This window comes from Anastrepha obliqua, chromosome 1 (genome assembly GCF_027943255.1).
Source record: "Anastrepha obliqua isolate idAnaObli1 chromosome 1, idAnaObli1_1.0, whole genome shotgun sequence".
NCBI lineage: Eukaryota > Metazoa > Arthropoda > Insecta > Diptera > Tephritidae > Anastrepha > Anastrepha obliqua.
The window spans coordinates 127,503,541-127,518,435 of NC_072892.1; positions in this window are offsets into that span (position 1 = coordinate 127,503,541).

Genomic DNA, 14,895 nt, shown 5'->3' on the forward strand with positions numbered 1-14,895 from the left:
AAAATGGAATCTTCGAACGCGTATAAGAGGCATATTTTGTATTTTTTGTATAAAAGCGATAAAAATGCAACAACTGCTGCTGTAGAAATAAACACCGTTCACGGAGAAGATACCGTGAGGAAGGACTGCATAAAAGTGGTTTTCAAAATTCCGAAGTGGTAACTGCGACGCGGAGGATGCCCCGCGCGCTGGTCGTCCTGAAGTCTTTAACTCCGACGCCTTGCTCGAACTCTTGGAAGCTGAGCCAAATTTTACAGTCGATATGATAGCTCAGGGGTTAAATTCATCGCATGGAACAGTTCGCAGGCAGCTGGTTCAGTTGGGAAAAGTTACAAAGCTGGGAAAATGGGTTCCGCATAGACTTTCCGTCGCCAACCTTCAGCAGAGAGTGAATGGGTGTTCTCAGCTGCTGCAACGGCTTGAAAATGAAATTTTTTTGAACCGTATTGTTACTGGTGATGAAAAATGTTTCCTTTACAATAAACCTGTTCTCAAATGCCAATGGTTAGATAAAGGTGAAACACCAGAACCGATCCCTCAAGATGGCCTTCACCCCAAGAAGATTCTCCTGTCTATTTGGTGGGATATGGCCGGTACCAGACGATAACTGCTGATTATTATTCCCATCAGCTTTCAAACCTGAATGAGGCACTTAACAAAAATCGACCGTCTTTAGTGAATATACGCAAAGTTCTGTTTCACCACGACAACGCAAGACCTCATACCGCAAGGTAAAACATTAGGCAAGCTCGGATGGGAGCTAATGCCACATCCACCATACTCTCCGGATATTGCATCTTGTGATTATCACTTTTTCCGTGAACTTCAATCCGATATGAGTAAGAAGAACTACTCCTCAAAAGAAGCTATTAAAAGGGATATCGAAGCGTATTTTGGCTAAAAGGACAAACAAGTTTTTGAGTAGGGAATTCAAAATTTGCGTAAACGTTGGAAAGACATTGTAAATAATGAAGGAAAATATATTAATAAATACTTTAAACATTTTATTAATTTAAAACCACCTTTAAGAAACGCACGAACTTATGGACTGACCTGATATTTAAAACCTTTTTACTGGTAAACCACAACAGTGGCCTTGGAAGGGTTTACTGGTAGTCCCTACACCATTCCCAGTTGGTATTTAAGGCGTCTTTAGTTGGCGTAAGTTTTAACACTGAGAACTAGTTCACAACCGTTTCTGTCAATAAATAATAAAGAATATATCCACTTGTTCAGATGCAAAAATATCGAATTCTCTGAAAAATTTTAAAATTTTCGTTTCACAAATTTAATCAATCATTTTTTACTGTTTCTAATTAGCGGCCAACAGCTGTATATGTCCATGTACGTAATGTACGTATGTAATTAACAGCAATGATATCCATTATAGTTGCCACAACACAAACACATACATATAAATGCGTATTATGTGTACAAAGTGCAACCCGCAATGCTTAACATTGCAAAATGTATCAGTTGCATTTATTTGTAGCTACTGCTGCTGCTGCACAAATATCATTGGTCTTGTTGTTGTTTTAGTTTTTGCATTTGACTGCTGTTGATTGCTACTACAGTTGGATGGGAGTTCTGCTATGTAGTTTTCTGCTTTATGCGCATGTTGACAGCATTGATTAATATGAGATAAGCACCGGTAGCAACAACAACAACAAAAGAGAACGACGCAGAAGCGCATCTGCCATTGGCCAATAGTTGAAGCGGCAGCATTAGTTGCAAAATCTTGCAGCGCTGGCAGAAATATTCGTTCGTATGCGCATTGAAATTATGATTTCTGGGTGAAACAGACAAATACAATGTTGCAAATATTAATATTGTATACTAGTAACTTAAACCGTTGTGTGTAGGATGTGCGTAGTTATGTGTTTTTATAACTATCCTGCAGGGAAAGCCAAACAAGTATGCAAACATTCTGGTTCAGATATTTCATAGCAGGTAAAGCAGGTATCATAAAAATATCTGCCGTTCGGAGTCGGCTTGAAACTATAGGTCCCTCAATTTGTGGGACAACATCAAGACGCACACCACAAATAGGAGTAGGAGCTCCGCTAAACACCCAAAAAGGGTGTACGTGTCAATTATATATATATATATATAGGTATATATAAGCTTTGACTTTGAGCTCAATTTTGCTGTGGGGAAAGCCGCGGCTGTGCAAGCCTACACAAGAGCAAGAACTCATCAATTAATATAGGTATACTACTGTGGGCAAAAATTAAGGTGAATTTGATTGTAAAATGAAAAATCTTTATTTATTCTTGTAAATCAATTTCATCCCCTTCAAAATAATCCCCTCTCGATGAAATACACTTATGCCAACGATTTTTCCAATCCCCGAAACATGCCAAATAGTCCATTTCCGGTATAGTCATCAGCACCTTCTTCGATTCAGCTTTTATCTCCTCAATCGACTCGAAACGCGTTACCCGGAGTGGTCTCTTGAGTTTTGGGAATAGCCAGAAGTCACACGGAGCCAAATCAGGCGAATACGGTGGTTGCGGAACGTTATGCGTGGAATTTTTGGCGAAATGGTCACGAAGAACGAGTGCCGTGAGAGACGGTGCATTATCGTGATGCAAAAACCAAGAGTTGTTGGCCCATAATTCTGGTCTTTTTAGACGAATTGCTTCACGTAAACGACGCATAATGCTCAAATAATATTCCTTATTAACAGTTTGGCCAGGTGGAAGGAATTCATAGTGCACCACACCACGAAAATCGAAAAAAACTGTCATCATCACCTTTATTTTTGAACGACTTTGACGTGCTCTTTTCGGTCTGGCCTCGCCTTTAGCACGATATTCGCTTGATTGGTCAATTGTTTCAGGGTCGTAAGCATAAATCCAAGTTTCATCTCCCGTAATGATGCATTTGAGCTTGTCCTGATAGTCTGAAAGCATTGTTTCACACACATCAACGCGACGACTTTTTCCCAAGAAATTGAGAGTTTTCGATACCAAACGAGATTTGACTTTTCGTAGGCCCAAATGGTCTTTCAAAATGGTTTTCACAGATCCTTCTGATATTCCGATATCATATCAGTAAGGTCTTTAGCAGTCAACCGACGATTTTTGAGCACTAACTCCTACACTTTATTGACGTGTTGGTCATCTGTTGACGTCGATGATCGTCCGGAGTGCTCCAAGTCATCAACACGTTCTCGACCCTCTTTGAAGTCTTTGTACCACTTATAAACATTTTTCTGCGACATGGTCGAATCACCAAATGCCTTCTGCAACATGCTCAACGATTCCGCAGCCGAAATTTCATTCTGCTAACAAAATTTGATGGCACTTCTCTGCTCAATCAAATCAGACATTGTAAAAATCGAAAAATGCACTCTTGGTCGTTTGGTAAACACAAGCGTAAATATTATATATTACTGATAATGACATTCACATGAAAGTTGGCCCAAATGTTATTAACAGTGCTGCCAACTCATGAAAAAAATAACTAGAGCGAAATTTCAATCCCGCGAAGTTTGACAAATAAATTCACCTTACTTTTTGCCCACAGTATATAAAGCAGGTATCAGGTATTTAAGGCTGGCCACAACCGGGATACAATTCCCAGCGATTTGTTGCAGTTATAAGTAAATCCCTTGTCTATGGCAAAGTGCAGGCACAAATCCAAAGTAATTGAAAAATTTCGTTTCCTGGGATTTTTCGCTAGTTTGGGGATTTCCTCATTTATTTACTGACCGTCGTCGAGATAAGAGTAAGTGGAAAAGTGAGAAGTGTTAATACAATTTTTTTAGAAGAATTTATAGTATTTCAAAAATGAGCCGTCATTGCGGCAAATTAGCCGAAGCTACTTTTACTAAACATATTGCATATGGGAATAGGTTTCCGTCCTTTCTTAGCCAAAGTAACAAATTATTTAAAAAATTAACTAATGCATGATATTATGTGAAATATGTGTCATGGGAAGCTACATCTTTACTCTATCTTTCTGACGCAAAATTCGAGTTTTTTTGACTTGATCCATTCATTGAGCCAGTTTTCGATGCTCTCGTAAGAAGTGAATTGCTGTCCAATAAGGACTTACAGCATTGATCGGAACAGATGCTAATGCGAAGAGGCACTGTCTGGCGAATACGATGGGTTGGGCAAGATTTCCCAATTAAGTTCCTCTAAATATTTCTGAACCGACTGAGCAACGTATGACCTGGCGTTGTTGTGCAGCAAAATCAGTTTGTCATGTCTACCGTCCCATTCCGGCCGTTTTTCTTTGAGAGCTCAGAGATCGATTCAAATGCATTAGCTACAGTCGGTAGCGATTGCCAGAGATAGTTTCAGATGGTTTGAGGAGTTCATAATACATGACACCCTTCTGATCCCATCAGATGCACAACATAACCTTTGAAGCATGAATATTTTTTTTTCGCTGTCGATGGACCTGGTTCACCTGGCAGGCTTCAACATCTTCGACACTTAGGGTTATCATAATAGACCCATTTTTCATCGCCTATGATGATGCGATACAGATAATCTTTTCTTTTCTGCCATTCAAGCGTTCAAGAAGCATCTCACACGTCACCAAACGTCTCTCGATATCCCTCTCCTTCAATTGATATGGCACCCAGTTTCCTGCTTTGTGGACCATTCCCATCGCGTGCAAACGTTTACCAACGGTTGATCTGTCAACATCCAATTCCTTAGACATGTCATCAAGGGTTCGACATACGTCTTCATCCACGAATTGTTGTAGTTGAGTATCTTCGAATTTTTTCGGTGCCCCTTCACGATCTTTATCACTCACGTCGAAATTGCCACTTTGAAGCATCGAAACCACGCCTTACAAATTCTATTTGATGGGGCATGATTACCGAAAATATTGATCTATATAACATACGTTTCAGCTACACTTTTCTTTGAGAGGTAAGACGAGTGTACCCGCATAAAAAAAATAATCGAAAGTCGAATGTAATTTGTTATTTTTAATTGTTCTTGATCATATACTAAAAAGTTGCATTGAGGGGGAAAAATATGTATCCATTGGAACTTCCATGAACATGTCGAAGACCTTGTCTACGCTGATGTTATATGCCTTCTCTCCATTAAACACCCCTTCTCTCCGTTAAACACCTCCGATCTGTTCTTAACCTCATTGAATGCAGGACTAAAAACCAATCACGAGAAAATGACAGCCATACAAATTCAGTCCACGAGCAGCCGGCCGTTCCTCTTAGGTTAGGTTATAATGGTTGCCCGGAAAGTGGGCCCACTTGGACGAAGAAGTTTAATTCATCCTTTGTGATACCATTGCAAGGAAAAAAGAGGTGAAGAAAACCGATAGGACGAAAGGAGAGGGGTGGAGGGGGGGTTGAGTATTTGCGGATTATAAACGGTGACTAATGAAGTTCAATAGATTTTTAATATCAAACCCTGCTTTGTTAGCAGGCGTAGAAAAGAAGTGGGAACCAAAATGCTTAAATCTTAGTCCCGCGAGAGCGGGGCAGCTAAGGAGCAGGTGCACCTCATCCTCCATACAGCTAACACAAAAAGGGCTCGAAGTAATTCCAAACCTCACAGCATGTATACCCCGCGGGGACGCCTACAAAATTTGAGAGCTGAGATTTTGTCATCCTCAGAATGTCCCTCGAACGCCCCCAATTCATACGTGGCCAGGAGTAATTCGCGACCTTACAAGTTCGTGTACTTGCCCATGGCTTGGCGCAAAGCCCATCCTTCCAAAAGTACAGCGCAGGTTGTCAAGGGGATCCCGATTCTCTGCTTTCGCGGACACACTACCTCACAGGTCCTTTGTCTGGCCAGCTCTGTTACTTCGCAGTTTCCCGCAATGTCACTATGACCAGGTACCCCACCATAGTCGAAGCCCAGGGCTCTAATTGCCGCTTGGCTATCGGAATAAATATTTACTTTTTTAACAGTTATTAGGCAAGTAACTTGCCAGTCCGTTGCTTCTTTGATTGCGGCTACCCCTGCTTGGAATACACTGCAGTAAACCGGTAACCTGAATTTGAGTTTGGTGGGAGCTCTTCCCAGTATAACCCAACCTCCAACCCTACCGTCCAACTGAGAGCCATTCGTGAACAGTTTCATCAATCCCTACCCCCAAGTGTTGCCCCCGGCTCACTCCTCCTTTGATGGAATATGAATGGGGAAAGTTCCGCTTAGACTAAGCAAGGGTACACACTGATCTGGATGAACTCAACGTTTCTAAGGATGCTTGAGTGCGTATAAGTGAGGTTGAACCTATAGCCCGAATCCCTAAGTCTGATTGCCGTACGTGCAGCGGCGATTCTGCCTACGATGTCTACATGAACCACATTTAACATTGCATTAAGCGCTAGAGTGGGAGTAGTTCGAAGCGCCCCATTGATTGAGTGTCCTTATGAGGCACGCGTTTAGAGCCAGACCGGACGCAAAGGCGGGAGTCATCTCAACCACACCTACACCGCCAACCCAATGGCGACGGGCTTGGAACCTACTCCGAGGCCTGCCAGAGTTATAACGGGACGAAAACAGTCACGGCATTAGCCCACCAGCCATTTCTGTTAAGTTTCAATCTAACATACTCAGGTGGCAGACTGCCGTAACCACCAGCTCAAAGATCAAGAAAATTCCACGCATAAAAAAGTAAGATTAGTCTGAACAAGAATACAAGGGGTCGTCACTGTTCAGAACAGATGTTTACGCAAAATATCAAAGATCTGGTGGCCCAACATCATAAGTAAAGACGATCTACTCGTATACGAGAGGTATAAGATTCAGTCTGTAGCTAATATGGTAAAACAGCGAAAGGGGAAGTGGACTTGGCATACGCTTCGCAAGGACACAAATGAAATCTCCCGCCAAGCACTGGATTGGAATTCACAAGGTTTTCGCAAGGTTCGTCGTTCAAAAATATCTTGGAGGAGAATATTCCAGAAGAAAGTTGAAACATCAGGAAAAACTTGGAACGAAATCAAGCTCCTAGCAAAAACATAGAACCAGATTGAGATGTTTTATTGAGGCCCTATGGTCCAGTGGGAGAAACAGGAAGCGATGATGGTGATGCCTAACTAGAAGGAATAACTTGTTAATGTAATTCCCCTTATTCAAAAATAATATTCTTAAAAAGTAAGACTACCACTGTTGTGCTTATACTTATATCCACTACTGAACACAATCAACAATCCGTCTATCCATTTACACAGCCAACATTCGTGAAGATCCATGTCACTTCCTTGGTCACATATCCTACATATGTATGTGTGTGTATGTACCTATGTATGCTACTTCAAAAATCACAATTGAACTGCTAATCTATGCAACCCCACTTCAATGTAGTTTTAGAACGACATCTCTTCCATTTGGCATACCTCACCACGCTATCGAAATCTTTTATGCAAATTTTTCAAGCTGTATGAAAATGTTCACTGTGACAAAACGAGTTTACTGCAAATTAGATTAACGTACTGTGCTTGCGACAATTTGGCGCGAATTTCACTTCTTACTACACACTGGCATATGTCCATCGTAAAATAACTGTAGCGTCCAGTGTCGTCAAATAAGTTCTTACGCCATTCGATAGACTGAATTAGAGTAGCCTGACAGAGCCAATAACTAAGTTCGCTGATATTAGATTAAATGAACTTACGTTCCGACTGTGTGTGGCGCTAGACATTTTTGTGATATTTACAGATATGCTACGCAAATGGAATGCAGAAAACAAAAAAAAACGGGGGGCCAAAGAATTCACTTATCGGAAATTTGATTTTCACCAACTTTTAGGGGCTTTTGCGCAACAATAGAATTCCGGCATAAATAAGCGGCCAGAGACTACATATTAGTGCCTTTTGATTACGTCCTCTTCACAAAAATTGCATACGTGCACACATATGTCTGTATTTGCATGTATGTATGTATGTATGTATGTATGTATGTATGTACGTATGTGAGTCTGTTATCAGGGTCCATTGTGCAGCGTGTTTATTGAATTACTTCGCCTATGGCGAACTTTGCGGAGTCATAGCTAACTTTTTTTCTGCATGTACACACACATGCATGCACAGATATGTATCTATAAGAGGCGTTCACTGATAAAATGTATGTATGTATACGTATGTGCGTATTTTCGTGAAAAAAGAACTCTTGTTGCTGAAAAAGTTACTGCGTATTAGTAACACTGAATCGGTATGTCTTTCCATCCACCCGGCCGAACTGAGTAAAGTGCTTTTGTCGGTGTAGTAGTGTGAACTCAATCATTCAACTCAATAAAATGAGGAATATTGAAACTTATGTATGTATGTATGGACCTTTGTTAGAAAAAGAGAAATTTTGTTAGCAAATAATTCTTTGGCACCCGTAGCAAAGGATGCTTTATATGCTCACCACCTGATACCACTCCTAAATTTGTCGATTTGATATCATTGACCCCGGATGATGATGCCAAAGCAAAGGAAGCTTAGGGGCAAAAATCCGCAGCCACTGTCTGTTCCTGAGCTCATGTAGGAAATTTCAACACATAAAATAATCCACTGGATTCATTTAGAAATAAATTAGAAACAGTTAGAGTTAGGTAGACAATTAATGAGTTAATTAATGAGTTCTAAGATATCAGTACTGCAAAAATCAAGAACTCTAAAATTTTTTAAAAGTTCATACTGTTTTCAGGAGAGATAAGTGCGTATTCCGCACGTGGTATTACAATGGACTATGCTCCTGAGTGTATCCCATAGTGGACTTATCTAATCTAACATAGAGTGCCTCGATTCGAAATCTCGGGCATGAAACAGCAATTATTAGAAAAATGTTGTTTCTAATAGCGGTGGCTTTCCTCAGGCAATGGAAAGGCAATGGGATGGCAGTGGCAAAACAACGCGCATCACAAATAGGAGGAGGAGGGGGAGCTCGTCAAAGCCCAAAAAAAAGGTTTTAAGCGCCAATTATTATTATTATTATTAATTAGATTTAAACGTATTCCATTTGCACCACAACTGCTTATCGTAATGTGCCATCTATGGCCTGTGGCTGATGAATATAAGACTACATTTTGGCTTTCTATTGCAGAAGATTCTATTTTCCCTTGACGTCATGAAGTAACAATTTTCGATTTAGTGATGAAAAAATTCGGTAATGAGGATTTCTCATTGCTAGTTATCCTAAAAACATCTACCGGAGGTTGAGTGCCATTTACTTTATGTTTAATTAAAAAGATTTTTTCGATTATGGGATAGAATGGGATAAATGGCTGCCCAAGCGAGGGCTCACTTAGACAAAGCATCAAATGAAATGGGTCCATCGTAATGCCGTAAAGAGGAAAAAAACAGAGGGGAACACAAAAACCGAACAGGGGGCAAGAAGAAAGAAAGGACTTTGGATTGGATGTTGACGAACAAACGTTGACGGATTATATTCGTATTAGCCGCCTCAAACTACTGATGAATTTCACTAGGTGTGCTTAATCCTGCTATACCCGCAGTGAGAGCTCAGATTTGTGAATCTTTGCCCGACGAGAGCAGGGAGGTCGAGGAGAAAGAGCTGAGATGATTCCACCTCATCCTCTAGACAGCTTCTGCAGAAAGGACTTGGGCAATCCCAAGTTTCTGCGCATGGATATCTAACCGACAATGCCAGATAAAGACACCCTCCAAATTCGAGAGTTGCGACTTTAATATAATAGCTTAAAAAGTTTCTAAGAGCGTCACCAATCTGCCCTTGGTTAGAAGAATCTCGCCACTTTGCAGGAGCCGACCACTGGTTCTCAAGGAAACCCCTATCATTTCTTTTCGCGGAGAAATCGTCTCGAGGATCCTTTGTCGAGCTGGCCGAGCAGTTTCCCGCTATACCTCTGTGAACGGGGACCTATGTAAATGAGGTTAGTACAGACGATTGTATAGCCATATAAATATAGATCAATGTTTACAAGAAATTTTAAAATTTATCAAACTTTATACAAATTGAATTTGGATCGGCTGTTAGTTTCTCAAACCAAAACAACTCATCGTCAATGAGAGCTATAGCTTACATCATCTACTTCAATAATATTTTTGTCTGATCTGTTTATACACTTAGCGAAATAATGATAGGACCAATTGGCGGCCGCCGCAGCCGATGGGTTGGTGCGTGACTACCATTCAGCATTCAGAGAGAACGTAGGTTCGAATATCGGTGAACCACCAAAATTAAGAACACGTTTTTTCTAATAGCGCCGCCTCACGGCAGGCAACGGCAAACTTCCGAGTATATTTCTGTCATGACAAAGCTCCTCCTAAAAAATATCTGCTGTTCGGAGTCGGTTTGAAATTGAAAGTCCCCAAGACGCACGTCCCAAATAGAAGGAGGAGCTTGGTCAAACACCCAAAAAGGGTGTACGCGCCAATTATATATATATATATATATAATATATAATTGGTTTTGTTGCACTTTGTCACAACTTTGTGGCGGTTGTTTTGATATGACGGGAACCCATTATTAGGTAGATAGGTGAAATGACCAGCATGGCACTCCTCAAGTAGCACTAAAGCGCCATTTTGATACCATTATGAGACCTCCAACAGGCAGATATCAACAGCCAGGGAGAGCTGTTGATATAATGGACAAGATTGATGGGATTTAGGTTGGTGCACTTCCTCAGGCTGTCCAAGAGAGAAACACACACATTGACCTTAATCGTCTAGCTGCCAAACCCGAACATTTATACTGAACAGTCTCCATCTCTGAAAGGTCCTCACAGCTTCTGCAATGGAGGTTAAATGGAAACGATAGCTTTTTCGCTCGGCTTGACTATCAGAGAATATTTTAATATCTCCCTCGCTCCCGCGTTCTCTAAGTATTTTGCATGCCTGCCGGATCGCGAAGACTTAAGTGAAATACGCCCACTTTCCGTGAATAAAATGCTATCCGAAGATTTAAGACACTCACTTAACCTCAATGTTTAAGTAAATTTTAAAAGCAGACTTGAGTGCATTAATCGGACTCCTCAGCTAATGCTGAAAATGTGTCATAAAGAAGCGAGACCTAAATTTGCAGAAAAATACCAGTTTTGGACGAGGAGTGGCAAAAGGTAACATTTTCTGGCGAGATGAAATTTTGCCTTGGTGGTCTCTACAATTATAAAAAATATTACCTCGTCAAGGGGAAAGCTAAAGAAACGCAAATGTCTCGAAAGTTCGATGACGGTTCATTAATGATTTGCGTTGATATTGGATATCTTGGAGATGGTTAGACTCCATTTTGCGTTATTTCTACAAAAAAGAATGTCGAAAAATACTTAGATCTGAGGTTTGATAAGGTTTTCATTGATTTCGTTGATAAAGTATATTACAATAAGTGCTCAAAAAAAAGAGATCCCGAATGGATATTTCAGAAGGATACCGCAGCAGTGTACAGCATTTAGATAACTGCGGAATTTTTTAAGTCCATGGTATCACCGTTTGGAATGGTGCGCTTGTAGTCCAGAGCTCAACCTTTTAGAGAACGTTTGGAGTATCGTATCAAAACAAGTTTTCAACAATTGGCAAGAATTTGACAATTTTAAATAATTTAAAGAATTGATCAAAACACCGTCAGAAAGCTTATTGATTCAACGCCACGACGCCTGCAGCAAGTCTTAATTAACAAAGGTTCATCCACAAAAATTGTAATGTTTGGTTAATTTTAGTTTGTTAATTTTTATAAAATTTGTTAATTTCTTGTATTTGGCCCTCTCATTATTTCGTTCCGTGCGCACCGATATATATTAATTTTCGCTCGAGCTATTGCGCGCACGGGCACCTGTGTAAGTATCACCCTGTTGTTGATTTTCAAAAAGCGAACCAGTTCATTACTAGTGGATTTCCTTGTCGAGTTTGCACCACAACCCATATCCAACGTTTCACCCTCTTGCCAACACAGTTCTGGAATTATTTGAACTTTCAGATGAATTTCTAAGTTAATTTATACCGTTCGTTTGGTTGCATCCGAAGAGAAAGTTTTACAATTTATGGCATTCATTCGCCAATTTTTCGATTCCTAATTGATTATTCAGTTGTGCTTGTAGACACGTACATTTACATAAACACCCACACGCACACACGCACGCATTTATACATTTTTCATTTTTACAAACACTTGCGTGTGTTGGATGTGTGCATTGGTGTGCGAACTACCGGTTGAATGACCACAAAAATGTTTGAAAAGCGAGAGCCTGTTGAATATTATAAAAAAAAAAAATTATAATAAAAATGAAAAAAGCCACGTAATTAATGAATAAAAATACAAAAAAATCGAAAAAATGGAAACTCCGAAGGATCCGCTGCAGCCACTCGGTCAGCAGTGTTTATGGTGGCGCAATTAAGGAACATTTGAGTACACATGTATGTATGCATGCATGTGTGTGTGTATATATTGAACCTTGAGTTCAACAATTTGCAGCCGGGTCAGTTGTTAGGGAGCAGCAAAACTCTGAGTGCAGCTGAGCACACTGCCACAATTTCCTCACAGACTGCAATTTGGTGCAATTCAGTTGAGTTTTGCTTCGCTTTGTTTTGCTTTGGTTTGGTTAGTTCAATCGAAAATATTTACAAACAATCGAAACGAATTTACAAAACTTTCACACTCAACACACCCATATACACAATCACATCTCCATTCATACATACATATGAGTGATATGTGCGCGCGATGTGTGAATTCCGTTGCGTTCAATGCGTGAACCACTTAACGTCTTGCGAAAAAAAAGAAGTTGCTTCTGGGGTATGCAATTGGCAGCACTGAATTCCCTACAGTAGAAACTACTAGTTCTGAACTATCTTACTACTAGTCGGCTTTCTAAGTGAAAAACTTCGTCTTTTATGTTCATTTCAATACCAAAAACTGGTGTTTTTAAAATGGCGTTATCCTACGAGGACAAAACGAAATATCTTCTGTAATCGAACAAACATTCAGCGCACTCGCGTATCGGCACCCACGTCACTGTTGACAGTTACGATTTTGAGGTTGTAAGAGACTTCGTTTAACAAAGAGCTAGCATTAACATCGATAACATTGTCAGCCTTGGGATTGAATGAAGAATCTCTGTCGCCAACAAGTGCTACTTTGGACTGAGTAGGCAATGGAATAGTAAAGTTCTCTCGAGACGAATTAAGTTAACACTTTATAAGGCTATCACCATGCCCATCCTATCGTATAGTGCAGAAGTTTGGACGATGACAATATTTGATGAGGCCGCCCTGGGAGTGTTTGAAGGGAAGATTCTGCGGAAGATTTTTCAAAATTTGTACGTTGGTGACGGCGAATATCGCAGGCGATGGAACAATGATCTACATGAGCTTTACGATGACATATACATAGTGCAGCGATAAAAGATCCAGCGGCTACGTTGGCTGGGTCATGTTGTCCGAATGGATGCAAACGTCTCAAAAGTATTCGAGATTTCTCTCATATGAAGAGAGCGAGCAACAGGAGCATTGCAGATATAATTTGTTCTGCACCTATTCAAATGGAATGAATATTTATTTATTAATTAAAATTTAACCATTTCTAGAAGAGAGGAACTGTCAATCTTCCCCCTGATAATATTAAACAGAAAAGACAGCGACAAAATCGATATTCTACTTTCTAGCTGTTTAAAGATTAATTAGAAGTAGGCGAGATTTATATGACGGGACAGGAACGAGATATTTAGAGATGAAAGAGCATACCTAAGAAAACCTTTTTGAACTCATTTAACTCTGTCGGTAGAGAATTGCTGGCCAGCCCTCCAAATGAACACGACATATTCTAATGTAGCACGAACAAATGCTGTGATAGTAACTTAAGAGTATAAGGGTCTGCAAAGTTCGAGCTATTACTTCTTATAAAACCAAGTATAAGATAAAATCAAATCTATATAACTCGGAAATGTAGAACGTGCATCAAAAACCACCCCAAGATCTTTGATTTCTTTAGTAGATTAAAGTGTCCGATCTGCAAAGAAAAACCTAAATCAATTATATTTTGCAATTTTTACTATGGATAAAAATATCGAATAAAGAATTTATTTTAAATTTTGTGTTTTGAACGGGATTTCGTGTGCCGAATCGTTAAAAATGTTGCATAAAGTCTATGGCGAGTGTGCTTTATCAAAATCACTAGTCTACGAGTGGCATAAGTCTACATACTTCAGAGGACCGACTTGTTGAGGATTTGCCCCGATGTGGTCGCCCATCAACGTCTTCAATGGATGAAAACGTCGACAAAGTCAAGAAAATGGTGCTTGAAAACCATCACTTAAGTTTGAGGGAGGTAGTTCGTGACCTTGGCGTGTCTCACGAATCACTTCTCAACATTTTACTCCATCAATTGGGCAGGGGACGCGTGGCTGCTCGACTCGTTCCAAGAGAATGGAATTTCTTTCAAAAAATTCATCAGAAGAAGGTTGCTGAAGACATGGTTGAACAAGTGAGTTCGGACCTAACGTTTATCCAGCGCGTCGTAACAGGTGATGAGACGAGAGTATATGAGTTTGACATGCCAACCAGTCAACAGGCGGCTGAGTGGCGCTATCCACATGAGCCAAAACCCAAAAATCACGTCAAAGTCGGTCAAAAGTGGAAGTCATGCTACTCGTTTTCTTTGATTTTCACGGTATTGTGCACTCGGGATTCGATCCAAATAATTATACGGTAAATAAACAATATTATTTGAAAATTATGCGACGTTTGAGAGAGATGTTTGATGTGCGTAGCAAACGGCCCAATTTGTAGAAAGAAATTTCATGGATCTTACACCATGATAACGCACCGTTTCACAAGGCTTATATTGTGAGCACTTTTTCACCCCAAAAACTCGACAAATATCATCGAACGACCTCCTTTTCGCAAAACTTAAATTGCCACTCCGCGGACGCAGCTTTGAGTCGATGGAGGCCATTAAGGAGAATTCGCTGAAAGAACTGAAGAAGATCTCTTTA